The sequence below is a fragment of the Equus przewalskii genome, chromosome 10 (assembly GCF_037783145.1).
Source record: "Equus przewalskii isolate Varuska chromosome 10, EquPr2, whole genome shotgun sequence".
Lineage (NCBI taxonomy): Eukaryota > Metazoa > Chordata > Mammalia > Perissodactyla > Equidae > Equus > Equus przewalskii.
The window spans coordinates 20,689,394-20,713,394 of record NC_091840.1 but is presented as its reverse complement, the minus strand read 5'-3'; the positions used below and the strand labels follow the sequence as shown (position 1 = coordinate 20,713,394).

General features: G+C 39.5%; 1 protein-coding gene across 8 annotated transcripts in view; it reads right to left on the bottom strand.

Moving 5' to 3' along the window:
- LOC103550391 (signal transducer and activator of transcription 5B) overlaps positions 1-24,001 on the bottom strand; it is a 68,349-nt gene that overhangs the window by 24,555 nt on the left and 19,793 nt on the right. Inside the window, exon 2 of one of the 8 annotated variants that reach the window (XM_070561908.1) lies at positions 4,243-4,329. The exons of the other annotated variants lie outside the window; for them this stretch is intronic. The gene's annotated coding sequence lies outside the window, so the exon portion shown is untranslated. The remainder of the gene's footprint in view (positions 1-4,242; positions 4,330-24,001) is intronic. 8 annotated transcript variants of the gene reach the window in all.

Here is a 24,001-nt window from a genome sequence, read left to right as displayed (position 1 = left end):
CAATAAACATACTGCCATCTTGAAAAAGACCCAGTAAAAGAAAAGTGAAAATATCTAAAACATGGATTGAATTCTATGTGTTCTAACTAGTTTCCTAAGCAGCAAGGCTTTGCACATAGAGGGCACAGATTTATCTGGAAAAATACCCCAAAGTTCACCTTCTGAGTTACTGCTAAGGAATTTAAGAAGCAATGTTCTGTTAAATTATAGCACTCAAAAATCTTTTAGACATAAAAACAATACATTCCAGCTAAGAGTTAGAAACAAGAACCATTGTATTCCAATAGTGGGTAGGTTTTTAAAACAGGCTCTTGCGTTCAGAAACATGGGTTTATAAAACGACCATGATGCCTTCTCAGACTCGCCTGAGGATTTCTAATTCCTATGGTAGAAACTCTGTAGGATTAACCAGATCGTGGCAGCAACAATATTTTCATGTACCCAGAGGGGACTAAAACTGAATCTTGGTCTAACAGTATGATCCATAACGTGGAATTTGGTATAAGGCAGGGCTATCTTGAATGCTATCTAAAAGGATTTGGCTACTGATTTGCACAATTCTCCTAAGAACTATGTTACAGTTAGGGTCTAGCGCGTTAGACCTTGATTTTGCTGAATACCCGAGACGACACATGTGTATTAGGAAACAAAAATCCCTCCTCTGCTGGTTGTAGTTGTCCGATCGCATAACACTGAGCTATTTATGGCACAAGTCAGTTAGCCAACAATCAAGCGCGGGGTGGGTGCCAGCTACCTATTTCAGACTTGCGCAATGCTATAGAACACTTCAGCGGTGTACAATTTTATTTAGAGCTTTGGGCATTAAGGTTGGGATCACTGTAAGATCACCCAAGACATCAAATTTCAATGGCTGAGAGTTTACTAGGAGAAAGACTTGGATAAAAGAGCTCCCTCCAAAAGGAATTCCATGTTATAATAAAAAATCTGGAAGACATTTAACTGTATAATTTTTAATCAAATTAATCACATACTAAGATTCTGGAAAACTGGAACAGATGTCAAAGCATGTTTTTCAGATAAAAGGTAAAGAGATGGATGAATGGATGAAGGTGCTTAGGCATTTAAGTGTATGGAAGAATGATAAAAGGAGGAAGGAAAGAATTCGGGTATTGATCCCTTTTAGTGGTAAGGAATTGGAAAGAAGAAGGACCCCACCATAGCTCTCTAAATGAATATGTGAACAATACCAAGGGACACAAAAATTATCTTGCATCCTGAATTCATTAACTGAATTGACTCAAGAGACAAAAGAAGGAAAACGCTGAGAAACCGTTTATCTCCTCAGAGACTCCTTCTCAGCCCACCCAAATAAAATAATGTTCTGGTCACTCTCTGTCCTCTTTATTTTGCTTCATCTCATTTATTACTTCCTGACATTTATCATATATTGGTTTACCGACTTCTCACTAGGGTGAAATCACCATGAACAAAATGGCTTTGTTTTGTTCCCAGCTCTTTTTCTTGGGGCTGGAATGGTGCATGGCACATGAGCATTCAGTAAATTTCTTTTGTTGCATAAATAAATGTATACACACAATTTGTTTGAATCTATCAACTCTTTTTAAAATTATTATGGAACAAAATATCACCCTGAAATACAAAGGCAAGAAAACAAAACATTTTATAATTTGGACAGTCTATATTAATAATGGTCTATTTGATGCTTAATAACATATGCCACAATTTGTAATTTTTCCTTTTCCTTTTTGTTAATTTGTTCTTGTCTCTCTTCCCCACTGAACTCTGAGAAGAGTCAATGAAGGGAGCACAGGCACTCACCACTGCGTTCCTGGTGCCTAGTACAGTGGCTTGCCATGGCGAGTAGTCAATGAATATTGGCTGAGTGAATAAATATATACCAAATACTTGGTAAATATTTCACATATCCTACTGGCTGAGCACATTACAGGAGTCTATTATTGTTTTAAGAAAGAAATACTATAGTGATATGCCACATATGTAGGGGTACTATATAAATGTCACACTATTTATTTTGTCTTAAGTTTTACATTAGTTCTTAGTTTTTACGAAAGAGTGGAATGTTGAGCTCTGAGAACTTGTCGAATATTTTTTACAGTTCTAAATATGAACATGTCATAATAGTTTTTATTTTTTTGAGGAAGATTAGCCCTGAGCTAACTACTGCCAATCCTCCTCTTTTCGCTGAGGAAGACTGGCCCTGAGCTAACATCCATGCCCATCTTCCTCTGCTTTATATGTGGGATGCCTACCACAGCATGGCTTTTGCCAAGCAGTGCTGTGTCCGCACCCGGGATCCAAACCGGCGAACCCCGGGACGCTGAGAAGCGGAACGTGCGAACTTAACCACTATGCCACCGAGCTGGCCCACAATAGTTTTTTATAAAATGCCATTTGAAGAATAATAGCTGGTAAATATAAGGGGGTAAACACCTTATTTTGATAAATATACTTTAATTTCACTACGTAAAAATGCTCTGATAGAGCTGGAAAGTAGATTTTGCCTACTACTAGTTAAAAATGTAAAATAAAAGTACACTAACTAGTACAGAATCATTTTTATTTTGCTTTTTAACTAAGGGTTATATACACATGGAATATGAGACGACTTATTGAGATTATCATGTAACGATTTAAAATATGCAGTTGAGAAACCTCTTCCCCACACTGCATTAACAAACCTAGAATCCAAGCAGTGCTTTTCTTCATACCTGTCAATGCTCTTCACACCCATTACCACGCTACGCCCACACCTGGTGTAAGCGGACTCCCTGTCCCTTCTCACCAGGCTTTATCCGGCCATCAAACGCTGCTCCACACACGCAAGGGCCCGCCTGCCCCGCTGTCCTCCACACACGCCCTCTTCTGCTTATTTCCAGGCAGCTCCACCTTCAGTGCGTGCTGTTCTGACAAGGGAAGTGGTTTCTATCTTTGGTAAATCATCACAGGGGCTTCTCTAAAGACTGGGAAATGGATTCACAATCTGATTCTTAGCCAAAGACGAGAACTCTCTGAGCTCTGCTTAGTTGCACTCTTCGTGTTCATAAACATTCCAAACAACCTGAACCAGCCTTGGATGCAGAATAGGGTACTTTCTAAAAAGCATGAGGTATCTACATCGACCTCATGTATCTGGATATATCCTAGGAGTTCCAAATAAAGTGGACCCTTAGGCACTTGTTTAAAAAAGGTTTCAAAGTCTAATAGCTCATAATGTTACAAGTTAAAGAAAAATCACAAAATGAATGTCCACTAACATAAATAAACGATATGAGTGGGTGGGATTTAGGGATAATTTTGTCTAAATAATAAATACCTTTTTATTAGAGGCTTCCCCTCACACCCCGTTTTTTATTTTGGCTGAGGAAGATTCGCCCTGAGCTAACATCCACTGTCAATCTTCCTCTTTTTTTGGATGTGAGCTGCCGCCACAGCATGGCCAATGACAAACAAGTGGTGTGGGTCCATGCCTGGGAACCAAACCTGGGCCACCAAAGAAGGTGTGCCAAACTTAACCACTAGGCCACTGGGGCTGGCCCTTGATGCTTTCCCTTTTAAAAGTAAAATATAAATTTTTGCAAAGAAAACATCTCTCTCCCTGAAGAATTCCAGAACCTTGTGGCCAAGGTCATGCCATAGCTAAACTGTAGGGGAAGAGAAGTATGGAGTACGTGACAACAGATGGCTCCCAACACATAAGCCTCGACTGAGAGAAAGAATTCCAGTTGGAGGGGGTGGGAGGTTAAAATGTGTGCAGGGATTTGGTTTGCTGGATTCATGTGTATGGTTGAAAGCACTTGATAATTCCTATTCTCCATCCCACCCAAGGGCTAAGGTCTTTAGATGTGGTTAAAGTTCTGGAGATAATGGGGAACTCACCTAAATAGAGTTCTACAAAAGGTTTAACCTCTTAACCCGCTCTGTGCCTCAGTTCCTTATCTGTAAAATGGGAATAACACCTCACGCATCCCTCAGGGGGTTGCTGTAAGAATGAAGGAGTATGTGTCAATGCTGAAAACAGTGCTTGGCTCATGGCAAGTGCTCAGCATTATTCTGACTTTTTACAACCTTAAACTTACAAAGGTGGCTTCCTTCTCCCCATCTCCAACTTTAACGCACTTCAATAATCTACCTTTCCAAAGTCAATCCTCTACAAAGAGCTCTTGCCATCCTTCTCCTGGACCAAAATCCTGCAGCATAAACTTTATCTGCCTTTTAAGAGACAGTATTCCCATTTCTTACTCAATTTCACTGGCGCCAGGACTTCTGTAGGTGAGAACTGACGGCTGGCCATGGTGGAGAGCCACTGGGAGGGCTGTTTTCTCACCTCTGAATGAAAGAAGAATCGGAGAATCAAGAATCCTGAAGGGTGGTGTAACAAGAGCAGCACCGCATAAGTATGCTAAACTCCAAAAAAAGGGAAGAGCACATCCATTCAGGTGTGCTTTTCTGACAGAGAAGGCTAAGCCAGCAGGGAACTGCGCCTTTTCCTACTCCTTTCAAGGACATATCCGACTCCTAGTCATGCAGGAATGAATTCTTAGCACCAAACATTTTGATTCATCTAATAAATTAAAATAAATTTCAGAAATACAATTGAAAAATGAATTCAAATAACATTAGTATTATTATCCACCATCCAGATTTATCATTTACTCTCATTTATTGAACACTTATTACGTTATTTATAACAATAAGTGTTTTTATGAATCTACTCATTTAGTTCTCATAAAAACCCTAGGAGGCAGGCCCTCCTATTATCCTCACTTTATAGATGGGGCAATTGAGGCTCAGCAAATTAAACAGGATTGTAAAATGGTGTAACAACTTTGGAAAACAACCTGACAGTTCTTCACAAGTTTAAACATGTAGTTACTATATGATCCAGCAGTTCCACTCCTAGGTATATGCCTAATAGAACTGAAAACAAATGTCTGCAAAAATCTGTACACAAATGTTCATAGCAACACTATTCATAAGAGCCAAAAAGTGGAAACAACCCAAATGTCCATCAACAGACGAATGGATAATATGGACATGAATGGAAAAATAAAATGGAATATTATTCAGACATAAAAATGAATGAAGTGCTGATACATGCTATAATATGGATGAACCTTGACCAACATTATGCTAAGGGAAAGAAACCAGACACAAGGCCACATGTTGTAAATTCCCTTTATATGAAACGTCCAAAATAGGCAAACCCATAAAAATAAAGTAGATTGGTGGTTGTCAAGGGCTGGAATAATGGGGAGTGGCTGTTAATGAGTATAGGTTTCTTTATGGGGTGAAATCTTTGCCCTCGGTCCCACACTGCTGAGGGGCACCATTGGGGCTGCACCTGGGCAGTCTGGCCCCAGAGCCTGTATTTCTACCACTGCACCATGCTGCCTTTGTCCTGAGGACTTCGAGTCGTCTGTCATATTATTTTCTGTACTTTTCTGTATGTTTGTTATATTTCATAATTTAAAGAAAGAAAAAGAATAAGAAATTAGAGTAAGAAAACTAATATTGTGAGGCTGTGATTTGGGCAAAGGCTTGGGCTAGTTGGCAGATGAAACAGAAGGTGTACAAACATTGCTACTGATCTGAGAAGGATAATGAACCAGGATTCAAAACTGTTAACCAGATCAGCACTGAATGACTGAAGGACCTTGGATAGGATACACAGAGCAAGTTCCCTGGTTACGGTGACTGCTTTACTGTCAACACCCACGGCATTACATGTATTCAGTGGAAGCAGCTACCTAGTAGTAGGAACTTAGAAGGACAGAAAAATATTCAATAGTAGTAATAAAGAATTAAGACTTTGTCCATATTAAAATTGTCCTAACATCAAGTAAGAAGGTTAGAATAAAACTATCCCATCTAGAAGTAGGTCAATACCAGAGCCATCTGCTCTTTAAAAATACATTTCTAAACACTATAAGCAATCAGGAAGGCAATTCTCTAACAAAATCAGATTACTAAACAGATGGGAAGAGAACAGAAAAAATAAAAGTATTTGGCTTACAAAGAAACAAACAAGGAAAAATGTGCCCAGGCAACACAGAGATGATAATGTTCTGGGAAGACAACCAGTCCTAAATCTTTACGTCACAGCCAAATCATTACACATTACTTTGGGAAGAAGAGAGAGAGAAAAGGAGAGAGAAGGAGGGAGGGAGGGAAAGGAAGGAGGAAGGGAAGGTAGAGAGAGAGGGAGGGTGGGAAGGAGAGGGAGGGAGGGAAGGTAGAGAGAGAGGGAGAGAGGGAAGGAGAGGGAGGGAGGGAAGGTAGAGAGAGAAGGAGGGAGGGAAGGAGAGGGAGGGAGGGAAGGTAGAGAGAGAGGGAGGGAGGGAAGGAGAGGGAGGGAGGGAAGGTAGAGAGAGAGGGAGGGAGGGAAGGAGAGGGAGGGAGGGAAGGTAGAGAGAGAAGGAAGGAGGGAAGGAGAGGGAGGGAGGGAAGGTAGAGAGGGAGGGAAGGTAGAGAGAGAGGGAGGGAGGGAAGGTAGAGAGAGAAGGAGGGAGGGAAGGAGAGGGAGGGAGGGAAGGTAGAGAGAGAGGGAGGGAGGGAAGGAGAGGGAGGGAGGGAAGGTAGAGAGAGAGGGAGGGAGGGAAGGAGAGGGAGGGAGGGAAGGTAGAGAGAGAGGGAGGGAGGGAAGGAGAGGGAGGGAGGGAAGGTAGAGAGAGAGGGAGGGAGGGAAGGAGAGGGAGGGAGGGAAGGTAGAGAGAGAGGGAGGGAGGGAAGGAGAGGGAGGGAGGGAAGGTAGAGAGAGAGGGAGGGAGGGAAGGAGAGGGAGGGAGGGAAGGTAGAGAGAGAGGGAGGGTGGGAAGGAGAGGGAGGGAGGGAAGGTAGAAAGGAGGGGGGAGGGAGGGAAGGTAGAGAGGGGAACGGGAGGGAAGGAGGGGGAGGGAGGGAAGGTAGAGAGAGAAGGAGGGAGGGAAGGAGAGGGAGGGAGGGAAGGTAGAGAGAGAGGGAGGGAGGGAAGGAGAGGGAGGGAGGGAAGGTAGAGAGAGAGGGAGGGAGGGAAGGAGAGGGAGGGAGGGAAGGTAGAGAGAGAGGGAGGGAGGGAAGGAGAGGGAGGGAGGGAAGGTAGAGAGAGAGGGAGGGTGGGAAGGAGAGGGAGGGAGGGAAGGTAGAAAGGAGGGGGGAGGGAGGGAAGGTAGAGAGGGGAACGGGTGGGAAGGAGGGGGAGAGGGAAGAAGGGCAGAGAGAGCGATGAAGGGAAAGGGAGGGACTGACTCTAAAGACCAAGTCCTAATTAGTGGGTTATCATATATTTAAACCTCTCACCTAAATATAAGATATCTTGGCCAAAAAAAACACAAGATGTCTTGGCCAAAAACACACAATCTCAAAAATAAAGAGAGTAGACTCAGACAGGGAACACCACAGCAGCTAAAAGCCTTAGGTAATACTGTTCGGAACAGGATATTCACACAGTCTCAATGCATGACCTCACATATTACTTATTATTCACAAAGGGGAAAAGGTACATTTTCAGTGCAAAAGGCTGGGGGACAGCACCTCAACCAAGTTAATTAAAAATCCCCAATCACGGAACAAACTGACATCACATGCCTCCAGATGTGACACACTGAAAAGAATACACAAACTAAATGTTTTACCTCTACTCACGAAGAAACAGACAAATCCAAATAGTGAGACTCATATAGAAGACAGAAAAACGTGGAACTGTTCTAGATTACAGGAGACTAAAGAGACACAACAACTAGAACACAATTTTTTTTAAAAAGCACAGCTCTAAAGGACATTACTGGGACAATTAAAAATTAAATTTTTAAAGTTAAATTTAAATACGGCCCATATATTGGATATTATTGTATCAATGTTAAATTTCTTGAGAGTGATAACAGCACTGAGCTTATATAGGAGAATGCTCTTTTTCTTAGTAGATACATACTCGAGTATTTAAGAGTAAAAGATCATGATGTCTGCAACTTACTTTCGAAGGGGAGGGGGGGCGGCTGTAAGGAGGGTGATAAAGAAATGTAACAACGGGTAACAACTGGTCAATCTGGGCAGTGTATGTATATGAACATTCAATGTTAAATTCTTTCAACTTTTCAGTAATTTAAAATTTTTTCAAAATCAAAATTAAGGGCAAAAATAAAATACAAAAAAAAAAGCAATGAGAGTCAAGGTTTGACTCTCATCTTGAAACTGTCCCTGGCAGTACACCACAATATGGATTTCTCAGACTTTGCACTGCCGCTGGTAGGATGCCATCACACAACTCGGGCTCCCTCGTGCCACACTGGCCCACAGCTTGAATGCACGTGCATTATCCTTATCTCTGTGTGGAAATCCATGAAGCAACTTGAACAACCCATCTGGGAAGAAGCTACATCAACACTATTTTCCAGATAAAGATAACTAAAAACATTTGCTGTAGCCTACAAATAACGATCATCTGCATTACAGAGAAGTAAGAAATGATCTCAGGCTGCCATACAGCCCTATGTTAGCCTCAGAACTTCCAAGGAAGGTTTCTATCCGTACCCATTTTTATCCTGTTAATCAAGACCAACTCATCTTAGAATGTGTCTCTCACCCAGTTTGAATTCTTTAGTTTAGGAAATAAAAATTCCTCAGCCACTACAATATACTGAGTTTCTGTACCATTTAGATGAAAGGTAATTCCTTCCCTCTTTTTCTGAAGTTAAAAAAAAAAAATGAGATTTATTCATAAATCTACAAGTGTTGCCAATATTTTCCTCATTAAAGTTCACAGCCTCCCTCTTACCACTGAGAATTACAATACTAAGTTTCCACTCAGCAAAATTTGATTTGAAGAGCACCTTGCATAGGTCAGCTCCCAGGGATAACCTGGTTAAGACAGCACCCTACACAACAGTGAGAAACTGTCCAAAACAGGAGAATGGTTAAACTATAAAATAGTAATCTGATGGAATACTGTACAACAATTTAAATGAAATATAAAGGTTATGTTGAAATATACAGCCATGTAACACATTTTTTTAAAGGATAAACAGAAGAATGTTAAATAAGAAGTGTACACAGTATGCATGCTCGAGGACAAATATCAGAGAAAGGTCAAGGAGAACCATAAACAGTTGTTGCATTTAGGTGGAGTTCTGGTACACTTTTTTGTAAAGTTTTTTTGCTGGGAAAGATTCACCCCTGAGCTAATATCTGTTGGCAATCTTCCTCTTTTTTTTTTTCTCCCCAAAGCCCCAGTGCATAGTTGTGTGAAGTCCTTCTAGTTCTTCTGTGTGAGCTGCCACCACTGCATGACAACTGACAGACAAGTGGTGGTTTTGAAACTCGGAACCGAACCTGGGCTGCCAAAGCGGAGCATGCTGAACGTAACCACTAGGCCATCAGGGCTGGGTCTAAAGTTTTTTGATTAAATTTTGCTTAAAATGTAAAACTTGAAATATAAATGTAATAATCATGGGCACTTGGTACCACGGACTATCCCACAGGAAGCAAGCATACAGAGACATGCAAAAGACATAGGAAGAAATATTTCCCAACACAACAGTATCCAGGTTAAGGCACTTTCTTACAAATTAGGTAGTCTTGATTTAAGTAGGACATGAAACAGTAAAAATTCAGAATTATAAAAAAATTTTGGGCCAGCCTGGTGGTGCAGAGGTTAAGTTCGCACGTTCTGCTTTGGTGGCATGGGGTTCACCGGTTCAGATTCCAGGTGTGGACATGGCACGGCTTGGCAAGCCATGCTGTGGCAGGTATCCCACATATATAAAAAAAAAAAAAGTAGAGGAAGATGGGCACAGATGTTAGCTCAGGGACAGTCTTCCTCAGCGAAAAGAGGAGGATTGGCAGCAGTTACCTCAGGGCTAATTTTCCTCAAAAAAAAAAAAAAAGTTAAGATTAATTTGTATGTTAACATCTATTGATAGATAGTCATATTATTCTTTTGTTTTAAAAAACTCTTCTTTTAGAAGTAGTATAAAAATAAACGGCACAAAAATATATTTTGAAGCATTTTTTTTGAAGTCCAGAAGAAATAAAAAAGTGTATTATGTCGATAGTGGATGAAAAAAGATTAGCAAAATTTTGGTAATTTTTGCACTTGAGTGACAAATCTATGGAAATTCATTATATACTATTCTCTCTTACTTTGCGTATGTTTGAAAATGTTCATACCAAAAAGTTTAGAATACCAGAAGAAAAAAAAAGGTAAACTAGAACGTAGACCAGTTTGAAGATGACTGAGCCCAGAGGTAGTGAAGTTTGAATTTAGGAGGTTTTACTGTGATTTCTGAAGGTAATGCGGAAAATAGAAAAAAAAAAGAAGATTTGGTAAAGTCATATTTCAAGACAAGAAATAATATACACTTAGATTCATATTTGGCTCTTTTTTCCTCTTTGATAGGACAAAGCAACTGGCCCTGCAGACTTGTACCAAGTGTAAATAGAGTAAAATACACAGCAAACCACTCGGAGCAGTGCAAGAACTCCTTCCCCCAGACTGCACTTCCCTTACCCCTAATGACGCACCTGAGCACAACGCCTAGGTGAACGCCCTCAACAGCTCAAGGGTAACAGCTCAAGGCCTCCAGAAGGCTATACTTACAAGATCAGACCCCAGAAAGCCTTAGCCATTGGTTCCTAACTTTGCTCCTATTCAAAGGCCAACAGAACTGGGGGGGAAATCTTCCTGTTTTTTTGTTGACAGCAACTTATTTGTGCCAAGAACCTATACCTAAAGCCAAGGCAAGGTTTGGTTTCCTCCCCCTAGGATCCTTCACTATCTAGGAAGCTTGAACAGATCAGAACAGTTTCCAAGAAGAGAAAAGAAGACGGTAGGGCACTCTTGCTAAGGAAGCGCTGAGATAACTCTCCCAGGCTCCTCTCTACACTTTTTATGGACATCGACGCTAACGCTCACCCAATGACCTTTACCGCCAACAGTAAGTCTAGGAAAGCGACCAATAATCCATCGGAAAAGCACACTTACCCACCGAACCCAAACTAAATGCAGAAGAATATGGTATTTTGCCCCCTCTTTTTAGGTAGCCGTGTTCTCTGCATTTACGAATAATCATAATCTACTTCATCTTTGCTTAAGTCACTCGAATATAAATCCCTTCAAAAAACAAAATAAAAATGAACCTAAACGTGTTTTGGTTAAAACAATGGAAGACTACAATCTTCTCTTTTGAGAGAGAACTGCCTCATCGGCTGGTGCCTTTGTCTGCTTGCCGGAGGGTATTCCATCTGCGAAGCCCGGGCGCAGCTGTCTGAAGATAACGCCATGTGTGGGGTATGATACTCACTGTGCTGAAGTAAAACAAGTCCCGCGGAAAAGGTGGGCCCAACAATGGGGAGCAGCTGTGTTAAGAAGCTAATTCTAATGCTAACCCATGCAAATAAGAGCTCATGTCTTAGAAAATCAAAATGTTTGGCCTGTCAGGAGAAACGGTTACCCAGTATAAGAAGCAATATCGCTATCAGGACGTTCAATATTAAGATGAATTAAAATTGTGCACAAACTAATTGTCCATGTTTACCACAGCACCAACACTGGGACTTTCCAATAAAATACACCTACTTTTGTTAAAACAAACTACTTTTTCTGGAAGCAGATTCTCTCTCGCCATACGTCTCTGGGATAGTTACATACAACTCAGCACCGTGAACCCGAGTGTTGCTACAACACACAACAGGCGCACTGAAACAGGCCCACCTCCTAACTAACAGCTTATGCCCCAAGACATCAGCCAGGATAACGGCAGAAGCCTTCTGTGTATGTGTTCTTTCACAGGCTGCACTGTTACAGGAAGAAGCAAAGAGCAGCGATTTCCTTCCAAAAGGTCAGCTGCCTCAGACAGACCAAACAGAAAGCAGTTAATTCTTGCCAACTTCCCCTCCTGCTTCTGCAGCTAGTACGCAATAGCTTTTGGTTTCCAGTAAAGCTCCAAAGAAAAACAAAGCAAATGTGAGACTTAGAATCTATGCAATACAAAGTGTCTCACTTGACTAAACGAAAGACAATAAGAGCATATGGAGCTACATTCTTACACAGCAATGGAACTGTGTTAAAACGACCAGATTCAATGTGGACTTAAATATGAAGAAAAGGACAGGACTGGAACAATCACAGATTTTACACTAATGCTCCAGAAGTCTCCACCTAAAAATAAAATGGTATTTTGGCTATAATAAATGTGACAACATATAAGGGCCCTAGTTGAGTTGGATATAAAAATAAATCTTTAGGGGCTGGCCCCGTGGCCGAGTGGTTAAGTTCGTGCGCTCCGCTGCAGGCGGCCCAGTGTTTCGTTAGTTCGAATCCTGGGCGCGGACATGGCACTGCTCATCAGACCACGTTGAGGCAGCGTCCCACATGCCACAACTAGAGGAACCCACAACGAAGAATACACAACTATGTACCGGGGGGCTTTGGGGAGAAAAAGGAAAAAACAAAAATCTTTAAAAATAAATCTTTAGCTTTCCTTTTCTCAAACTACATTGAGATCAGTCATCCAACTTGCTAAGGCACTGGCTGGGTTCAATGCCGACAATCAGTTGAAGCAGGTATATAATGAATATATAGTTTCTTAGACTAGACAAGGAGAAAAGACTGTACAACTAATAAAAAGGGAAAGAGGACAGAAAATATAATTTTAAATCTTCTTTAGGTAGTAACTCCAAATAGTTATGGAATAATAGTGAAGACCCAAAGAAACAACACAGCATTCTTGCATAGACATCTTTAAGCAAGCATCTAGGTATTCAAACTTCCTAGAGGTAACAGAATTAGATGCCTTTGAGTATAAAAGTGAAGGAGAAGAAAGGAAAAATGAAGACTTTTGAAGTTTTCTCAGCCAGATCAGTTCCTCGCTTAGCTATCTATACACAACTTACAAGAAAATGTGATGGGTCCTTCGGAAGGGCTCCTACAGCATGTCATGGGGCTATGTGGTTTCTAACTCGTTAGTTTCAGGTTGTGGTGGCAACAGAGACACGAAGCTTTTTGTGAGACAAGCTCTTGTTCTAAAGATTCTAGGCTTTGATGATGGAGAGTATGTAACCCTCTCTGAGACAACCTCCTTTGAAATGAAGACAGTTTGGGGTTCAAGGAAAAACTTAATAGTTTGTTATAGAAGCTAAATTACTGCTACCCACACTAGAAACTTTCATGTTGGAAACAAAACAAATGATTACATTTCCAAGCCTTTCCTATACTTAATCACCCAACCTTAAATAACAGCAGAGGAATTAGCACGGAAAAGGAGAAAGAGAGTACTAGCAGTAACAGTAATAGTGATAATAGTAATAATAACATTCAAGGAGCTCTTACTACGTCATGCACTGTTGGTGCACTTTATACGCGCCCTCATTTAACCTCATGACAAACCTATGAGGCAGTACGATAACTATCCCCATTCTATAGATGAACAAACAAGCTTCAGAGTTAGGAAATTTGCCCAAAGCCCGCAGAAAGTAAGCAAAGGAGCTGGGATTAGCACCTAGGCTGTCCCCTTCAGGCTCACGCTCCTGCCCCCAGTGCTTTACTGACTAACAAACCCTCAGGTAACCAAACGAGTTTTTCATGACAGTGCTACTTGTGGTTTAAGACTGCTTTATGATACAAGCTTCAGAGTGAATTAACACAAAATGCAACTCACAAATATATACAAAAAATTATTTGACAATCCAAAAATGCTTTAAATGGGATTCCCTACCCTAAAGGTCAGAGAACGTCAAGATGGCAAACCTTCCAACACAACCAAAGGAAGACATATTAGGGGTTTGCTGGCTCATCTTCACTCCCCTAAATCAATCAGAAATCATCTAAAAGCGTTAGGTTGTAAAAGGGAGTGGGAGGAGAATAACGAGAACCGTTCTGGGGGTGGGTAACTTTCCAAGAGGCCAAAACCTAGATCCTGACCACTTGTGGTCAGAATTAACACTGTGACATTTCCTATAAGAGGCAGAGTGGTTACATTTGTTATATTTGTTCCAAAATTCCTTGTTGGGTTTCTAGTAGATACATTATTATCCATCACTGACATTTACCAGGGATCATCCTAAACTCAGGTTTGTTGCAGACAGAAAACATTTCTCATTAAAGGGACAATAGCATTGCTACAAATGAGAAAACAACTTGTGAGATATCCTAGTGGGTAAGATTGGATAGTAAAGGATACTGAAGTCAGTTGTCATTGGATAAGTGTTCACATTTTATGAATAAGTGAACATCAGCTTACCTAATACTGATGTGCATATGAAGTTACAGACAACGTGTAAATGATAAATTCCTGCAATAATTGATAAACATTAATATGACAAATGTAGAAAGAACTGTTACTATGCACAGTGTACGTTAAATATTAGTTGAATGTTAGCAGATCATTCACCAAGCTAAGCCACTAAGAAGCAGTTACTCCATGTGGAAGACAACTTCTGAATTTAACAGTTTGTGCAACATGTCAAGGGAAAATTTGGGACAAGGACACCTGGGAAGTCCATACTCCTAAGAAAGGTGCCTCATACAATTTTAACACCTTTAGCTAAAAAGAGAATCAACACAATACTTGTATCCTATGCCTTTTATCATTTTGATCATCTCATTTTTAAACAATGGAATGCTTTACCTCTCTAGAATTAGAATTTACCCTACACTCTGGGCATAAGAACCCAAGCAATTTTGAGTTATCAGTCATTCAACTACCAGACTGTAAGTTACCCCAGGGCAGGAACCATGTCTCCTTCATTTTGATTTCCTCAACACAGTACTCGGTACACGGTAGATATTCAATAATTGTATGTTAAAAAAAATACAATTGTGGTAGACCTCCATGTTACCAAAAGAACCTAAATTGGGGGAAATGGATGGTAGGTTAGTGATTTCCTTTGAGATGTTATTTTTAACACTGTGGAAGTCATTAACTTGAATCCTTATTACAGGAATAATGGAACTGAATCATACTTTATAGAAACTGTGACGGACGTTTTGACTCATCATTGGTGCTAATCAAGGTAACTATAATCACAGTTGTACCATTCCATAAACAGTGAGACAAGTTTGTAAAATAGAGCTAACGCCTCATTTCAGCAATTTCAAAGAGGAGAATTACATGAAATATGATGATGCTAATATGAGCTGAAATTCCAAAGAAAGCTTCTTCTTTATGCAAACCAAACTGTTTCTTTCCTTTAATTATGTCTCAAGAAAGAAACTGAGTATAAATGGAAAGCACATTGTTTATCAACAATTCACTCCTTCAGTTACCATGTATACTACGAAATACAAACCAGAAAGATTTACTATTGTGCCAAAACAAGATGAAGAGGTTCTACAGCCAGAGTGTAGATTAACGTTAGAAGGATGACTCAGGATTAATGGCATCGGTCTGACAGACACTGAACCTATTTTTTATCTCTGGAGAGTTCTGCAACTACAGGACTGACTGAATGCCAACTCAGGAAGATATTTCGGTAAACACAGCCACCTTTGACTACAGACTATTTTTTATTCAAGATGTATTTCCATGTAGCAAAGCAAATTTAGCAAGTGAAAATATAGTCTTGAATTGCTATGGATGTCCCCTACCCTGCCAAAGATGACAAGCTGCTTGCTCAAAAGCTGTCACTAATTAGCAGCTGCTGCTGTAAAGAAAACCGAAGTAAGTGCCAATAAAAGCATATTGAACTGAAAGAGGGCCCTATGACAAGGAATGGGAAATGCAAGAATCTATTTGTGACTAGTAAACTTCATAAATACTGGCAATCTAAATTGGGTAGAAGTGGGGGCAGGGCAACAATGGTAATACATGTCCATTCATACTTAAACAGGAAGGACTGGAAGATTCTCCTGACACCCTGAAAGTCACAGAAATCCCGGGATACAGAGGTTACTGAATTCCATCACAACCATTTCCACCTTTCCATTAGGAGCCAATTTTGGTTTTGGACAATTTTTCATTGTCAATACTTATATCTCTAGCATACTAACACCTGTATTTGTAGACATCATAAAGATTGAATTTTAAAAATACCTTTCATATTCTAACAGTTTCAGTCCAAACTCTTATGGTTGTGAATCTAATTGATGACACTTCATTTTACAGGTGGAGAAAATGGAGTCAAGGAAAGCAGAAGTGATCTGCCCAGTGAAAATGAGCAGGGATATAGTGGTAGAAAATCTTTTTACTAGCCCCATGTTCAATGTTGAGTTTAAGAGACTCTAAAATAGTCCAAAGAGTAAAATCCTGCTTGAAGTCTCAACTCCACAGGTGACTTTTCGAATCTTTCTCCAAGGCTCTCCCTCTCTTTCTCTCTCTGTTTCTTTACCCATCAGGCCCCTCAGTATATTTCTCTTTTCCCTCAACAAGCTAGGTTCTGTCCTTTAAAAAAAAGATTAAGAATATTTCCCCCTTAGTTTTAGTTCTCTTACTTTCTTCTTCCCCTCTCCCTCCAGGCAGACTGAAAGAGAGGCATGACTATTTTATTTATATTTGGATCATAGGGTCAAGTTGTCTCTGTAGCAACTATTCAGAAAAATGAGAATGAAAAAGAAAGAAAAAAGGAAGGAAGGAAAGAAGAGAGGGAGGGAGGGATAGACAGACTGGAAGAGAGCGAAGGAAGGAGAAAGGTATAATGAGGATAGAAAAACAAGGAAAAGAAACAAGTAGGAACATACAATTTCTTAATAGAGCAGCAATCAAAACCTCTTTTGTAGCTGTTGTCCCTTATGTGGAGTTTGTCTGAATGTCTGCACAAACAGTAACTTTCCAGTGCATAATCAGGCTATAGCAAGGAGAACAGTTTGCTTTATGAAACATGGCGAAAGGCTAACCTCTGATATTACTGTCAGTGCAGGTTTATCAGCAAGACTTGGAGGAGATAAACCTACAGACATACAGATTAGGAATCACACTGTCAAAGCTTTAATAACCCCCTAGTGGTATGCAACAAGCTGTGGAATTAACTTGTCTTTGGATACTTATTGTGTATGCATCATTGCCCAGGTCTAGGTACAAAACAAAAACTAGAAACCCAGGGAAAAGAAAAATTGTCAAGTCTCCAAGCAAAAGGGCCATATTTAAAAAAAAGAGTAAGCCAGACACAAAGGGACAGATATTATATAATTTGTACCTTATATGAGGTACCCAGGGTAGTTAAATTTAGAGAGAGAGAAACTAGAATGGCAGTTGCCAGGGCCTGGGGTGGGGGGAGCGGGGAATTACTGTTTAATGGGTACAGAGCCTCAGCTTGGGAAGACGAAAAGGTTCTGGAGATGGATGGTGGTGATAGTTGCACAACAATGTGAATATACTTAACGCCACTGAATTATTTATTGAAAAATGGTTAAAACGCTAAAAATATATATTAAATATATATATTATAAATTATATATATAACTTTTTTAAATGGGGGGGGGAAAGCAAGTTCTTGCCCAGTGAACTCACACTTCTTCCATCTTCAACTCTGAAATCCAAAGGAAACAAAGAGAATTGGCTTTCCTTTCTCTTTTCTTTTTTCCACAGTAAAATATTTTCAGCCCTTCTGAGGGTTGAAGTGGTCTCTGGATACACCCTCTATATTGAGATTAAAGAGGAATAAATGGAATTAAGGTATCTTCAACATCAATCAATGCTTATTATCAGAGATGAGCCTCTGCCTACCATAAACAAATGGAAGTGGACCAATCCCCTAAAAGAAACAATTAGTATCTATTTAACAAGCACTTACTGAGCACCTGTTACACGCCAGGTTCTGTTCTAGGTACGAAGATACAGCAATGAATAACACAGACATGCCTTTTATGGAACTTAGATTCTAGGATCTAACATTAAATATTTTAAATAATAAAACCTATGCTATACTTTCTAATTTTTGCTTTTAATTTTCTTCTTTTCATTTCTGTTGGGGGAAAAGGATACCACCTATTACAGAATCTTACAGGTAAACAACAAAGTCTGTGCATTCAAACCAATATTTGGAAAAAAGTTTTCAAAGCATCGCAACAAAATCAGACTAACGAAGGTGATGACTGGCATTTGTGAAAGGCTTGGCAATGTGAAAGCAATTTCTGCTGAAACCAGGACATCTGCTCATCCCTGCGGAAACTTGATCATCTTTATGAAGCTATGGTATGTGCAAAACAAATCGGCTCAAATCAAGGATTCCACAGTCGAGATCATTTCAGCGTGGTTATTAGTCCAGCTTTTTTCCAGGATACACAGCTTTATTTAGAGGATAACTTTCATGCTCGCCACAATCAAATCAAATCATTTATCTTTCAAAGATGATTTGCAGATTCAATCTCCACAAGGTACCAAAAATAAAGAGCATGGAGTTAAAAATTCGCAATGAGACTGGAGTTTCTACCCATTAAGGCAGAGCCACATGAGGGGATAGGTGGCTAGGAAATGTTTAGTTTCTTCTTTTTCTCACAGAATAAAGATAGGTCAAATTCTACTAAAACAACAAATACCATCACAGTGAAAACCTGGGTATAACAAAAATATTTTGAAACACTTGAAAATGCCCCACCTGTTTCTCAACGCACACAACAGTCTTTTATGGAATCAGTATATTGAATTTTAAAACAAAAGAATCAGACTCCTTGGAGCATAACAACTTTTGTATATGCTCTTAAATTTTCATCTTTAAGAAAACATGTTAACTATTCTAAGATAGGTTGTCTTATTCTATTTGGAAGAAAGAGATTTTCCCTTTTTGAAAATAATCCTTAATTTTATTGACGAATAATTTACATTCAATAAACTGTATCAAGATGTTTTAAGCATTACGATTAACCTATTTGAGGCACTATACTAAAACGGAGGGGTTCCTAAAGCCCACGCAGTAGTAAAAGCTAGAGGGTTCAATTTAGCACTAAAAAGCCAACTAATTTGGCTTAGGTGTCAGGCAATGTTCAAAGCAACAGAGAAGTTCTATCTATTTCTTCACAGGTTCCTTCTAGAATCAGAGATCTAAAAAGACTATTAGGATAAACTAAGTAGGAAGGAGGCCTGAAGAATGGAGGGAAGTGGGGCTTAGGCATTACCAGGGTCCCAGAATTTCTACCAAGTTGGCCTTCTGAAGCTCTCTTCGCTCAGACTCCCACACACAGTTGGAGTTATCATCACCTCATCTAAGGAGAACTAAAAATTACTCTCCTCCCTTAGGTATCGCCTAAGGCTAAACTAACATCAGGGGGGGAAATCTTTCTTGAAAGGAAAAATTTCATCTGTAACTGGAAGATCTCAAATTTGAAGCATCAACTTTATGTATACCATAAAAATGAATAGTAGCTAAGACCGAAAGATGAATAGGATTCTTTTCTAGGCAAACTCAAGTTTCAAAAACAAAACACACACTTGCACCCTGAAACAAAACAAAACACCAAAAAACACCACCTAAAAGTGATCTGATAGTTAGTTACACCTAAAACAGAATGGGTTGTTTTAGTTCCAGAGTGGTAAGCAAGGTGATATAGGTGACAAGAGGCACTTTCGGCTGATGTCTCGAAGTTCAACACTCAAGCCCCTGCACCTTTCTGTAACAAAAACAACAGGCAACCCTCAACCGCTTCCCAATCACCTTACAAATGCAATCACATCCCAAAATGTATCTGCACATTTGTTTGGAACATGGAACATCTTCCTGTAGAAACAAAGTCACAAAGAGATGAAAAATTCCTAGGTGAGCTCAAAAGCCTCAGTTGATCTCAATCCTACAAAATTGACTGACCTTTTGTAATTTTGTTTCTGAAGGGAATGATATTAGAATTCCTAGTCAGGAGTGCCATTAGTAACAAAATAATGCCTCCACCCGGGTCTGTTCCCATCCCACCTCCCACACAGCAGACTGCTTTTCTACTCCCAAGAAAAGAGAAGCTCCTCCAAGGACGTGGATAATGCGGCAACCATGTCCTGGTGCAGCAGTCTCCAAAAAGGGAGTGTGTCTGTGTGTGTTTGGGGTGGGGGTGGGGGGTGTCTGGTGGGAGTCCCCGAGTAGCTGCTGCTCCCTTACAGAGCAGTGGCTTCAGTGCCCAGAGGGCAAGAGATCCTACTTGTATTTGAGTTGTTTGTAAACTAGATGTTAAAAAGAGACGGTCTGTATTTTATTTTATTTCTTTAGAAGGTCTTTAACTGCACTGTTCAATATGACAGCCACCAGTCACCCGTGTCATTGGGCACTTGAAATGTGGCTAGTGTGAGTGAGGAACTGAATTTTTTTTTCCCCTCCCCAAAGCCCCAGTACATAGCTGTAAGTCTCTCTGGTTCTTCTACTTGGGATGCCACCACAGCATGGTCTGATGAGCGGTGTGTAGGTCTGCGCCCAGGATCTGAATGGGTGAACCCCGGGCAACTGACGTGGAGCGGGCAAACCCAACCACACGGCCAGGGGGCCAGCCCCTGGATTTTTTACTTCAACTTAAATGTAAACTTAAAAACTGATGCTCGATTTAGTTATTTGGAACACTTTTAAGTATCTTTGGAACAACCTGGGTATGTGAATCTATTAACTAAAAGTTTTATAAAATCTGAACACAATTCATGTATTTCTGGTGAAAATTTTGCATCCAAATTGAGACATGCTGTAAATGTAAAAAATAGACCAGATTTTGAAGACTTAGTACAAAAAAAAAAAGAATGTAAATTATCCCATTAATAGTTTTTATCCTGATTACATGTTGAAATGATAGTGTTTTGGATATACAGGGATAAAGAAAATATTAAAATTGATTTCACCTGTTTCTTTTTACTTTGTTTTCTAAGGTAGCTACTAGAAAATTACATTTATATATGTACTAGCTAGGACTCATTTATAATATAAATGTTTTACACGTTTCTATATAACTCTTGTTTACAGTTTTCTAGTTTATATATGACCTATCTGTAACATTTATAACTGTCCTTCTATGTTTTGCTTAGGAGAAAATTTTGAAAGCAATCCTAAGCTTTTAAATTAAATTAAAAAAATATATATTGTCTTACTATATTACTGAAATGTTAGAATGAAATTACACTATTTTGAGTCAAAAGTATACAGAGTATTGTTTTTAAAAATTGCTATTCTGCTACATAATCTCTACAGAAAGATACATGTAAGACTAAATCTAGTGATTCTTTAATGGAACTACTGGTGATTATCTACCATCTGTTCAGAGAATGTGAAATTCATTCTGAGTCACATTAAAAATCTATCCTAACGCATATTTCAAAGGAAGTCTATGCAAATTCTCAACTCTCTGACTTATTCTCTGAAAAAATTTTAATGACCCAAATAAAACATCCAATAATTAAAACAATGTAGCATATTCAGAGACACACTGATCTATGGAACAGAACAGACAAGAAGCAGATCTGAACATATATGAGGACTTTGTACATGACAGACTTTCCTATCTGTGGGGAAAAGAGGGAGCTGGTGGGAAATGGTGGATTTTTTTGGATAACTGGTTAGCCCTTTGGAATTGATTTAGGCTAAAATTATTAATACACGTGAAACATTTAGCTCAGTGCTTGGCACACAAGTGAGTGATCAATAAATATTAACTGGGCCGGCCTGGTGGTATAGCGGTTAAGTACACAACTTCGCTTCGGTGGCCCAGGGTTTGCTAGTTCGGATCCCGGGTGCGGACATGGCAGCGCTTGGCAAAAGCCATGCTGTGGCAGGCGTCCCACATATAAAGTAGAGGAAGATGGGCACAGATGTTAGCTCAGGGCCAGTCTTCCTCAGCAAAAAGAGGAGGATTGACAGCAGTTAGCTCAGGGCTAATCTTCCTCAGAAAAAAATTAAATAAATAAATATTAACTATTGTTATTTTTAGGAAAACAAAGCTACATTCCCACCTCACTCCTTACACACAGACAGATTCCAGATGGCTCGAGAGACGAAATGCAAAAAAACAGAACCATAAAATATTCTATAAGAAAATACAAATGAAAATTTTACAATCTTTGGGTAGGGATGGTTTTTCTAAGCATATCTTAATATCAGATCAGAGAAGAAAAGATTATTAAATTAGACTACCTGAAAATTTAACATTTTTGTACTACAAAAAATACTGTACAAAGTTGAACGCAAAAAAAAAAAAAACGCCTGGAGGGAAATTACTTGTAATATGTAAGACAGAAAGATCCTTGGGAAAACTCAAAAACATCTGTATAATAGAAAAACAGGCTAATTATATAAAAAGGCAAATCAAAAAGAGGAAACAAATGACCAATAAACATGTGAAGAAACGCCCAACTTTGCTAGAAATCAAAGAAATACGAAGAAATATGAGAGACTAGCAAAGATATAAAGGTTGTCCACTCTCAGTCATGGTCAATGTGGGGAAATGGCCATCCCCTTCGTGCAGTAGTTATTGGTGCGTGTGTAGACCGGGACAGCCTTTCTGGAGGGCAGTTTGGCATTATCTATGTAAATGACTCAGCAACTCCAGTTCTAGAATTCACACAAAGGAGATGGTCCAGTAAATGGCAAAAATTCACTCAACCTAAGAATCTGCACCAGGGTATTGTTTACACAAGTGAAAAACTGGAAACAGTTAAACATCCTTTGAAAGGTATTAACGGATTAACTAAACCATGGTAGGGTTATACAATGGAACACAGACCTAACAATTTTGAAGTAGACTGATATTTATTGAGTTCCCAGGGAAACAAGTTCCTGCTGAGCCCCCGGACAACAAGGTTTATTTGAACCTTAAATTTGGATTGCTACCTCTTCTCCATATTCACCCCCACCCCCACCCCACTCCCCACCCCCACCATTACCTGTGTTAATGAAGAGCTGGTAGTTATATTAGGGGTTTGTAACCTGAGTCCATGAACCTCTTCAAATGTATGCAAAAATTTATGTGTATGTGTATTTTACTCAGAAGAGAATGGTTTCCCTTAGAGTCTCAAAAGGTCTCCTAATTCCCAAATGGTTAAGAACCACTAGCATATACAGTTTAACAAGTCCAACTGTCGTCTAACTTTGCCTTATAAAGCATACGTGATGGTACAGTCCATTCATTCACTAGTCAATAAATATTTACTTAAGTCTTATCTTGATTAGTAGCCCAATTACTACAAAACTTTGGCATAAACTTCTTTACTCGCCTTGGAAGTATTTTTAAACACACAAACACACAATCCCAAAAAGCCCTCTAGCAGCTAAGAGACAAAAAGCAGAGTAAAGAGTTTCAAATAAAATTAACTTTTTTTTCTTAAAGATTGGCACCTGGGCTAACATCTGTTACCAATCTTTTTCTTCTTCTTCTTCTTCTTCTCCCCAAAGCCCCCCAGTACATGGTTGCATATTCTAGTTGTGAGTGCCTCTGGTTGTGCTGTGTGGGACGCCGCCTCAGCATGGCCTGATGAGCAGTGCCATGTCCGCGCCCAGGATCCGAACCAGTGAAACCCTGGGCCACTGAAGCGGAGCGTGCAAACTTAACCACTCGGCCACGGGGCCAGCCCCTATGTTAACTTTTAAAAGTTTTTTTTTTTTTTTACAGTCATTTGAATCTTACATAAATTTGAGCTCCTTTAAGAGAGAACCTTAAGATTTATGGGTTTGGAAAAAGACATCTTTGTAAAGATAGCCAAGTTTCCAAAATCAAAGAAACACTAGAACACAATCAAGTAACTAGCTCTAAATGAAGAAAGCAATAAATCATTTTATATATTAATTTAAAAAATAAGTTCTGGGGGCTGGCCTGGTGGTGCAGCGGTTAGCTCAGGGCTAATCCTCCTCAAAAAAATAAATTCTATAACTTACTGATGTCATATTATGAAACATATAATGCTAATTTTGAGGTCCCAAATTTACATGATTTCTAAAATGCCATGGTTTGGTGAAAATGATTCAGATATATAAGAGAAGACAGGATTATTTTAACTGGTCACAACAGTATCACAGTGATAAAGCAGATTACAGGAAAAATCGACAACTATAAATGAACTGAAACCAAAGGAAAGCATAATTGTGGATTAAATGAGATTATCACATTTTCAGGAGGCAGAGGAGGTAAGAAGTGATAAGAAAA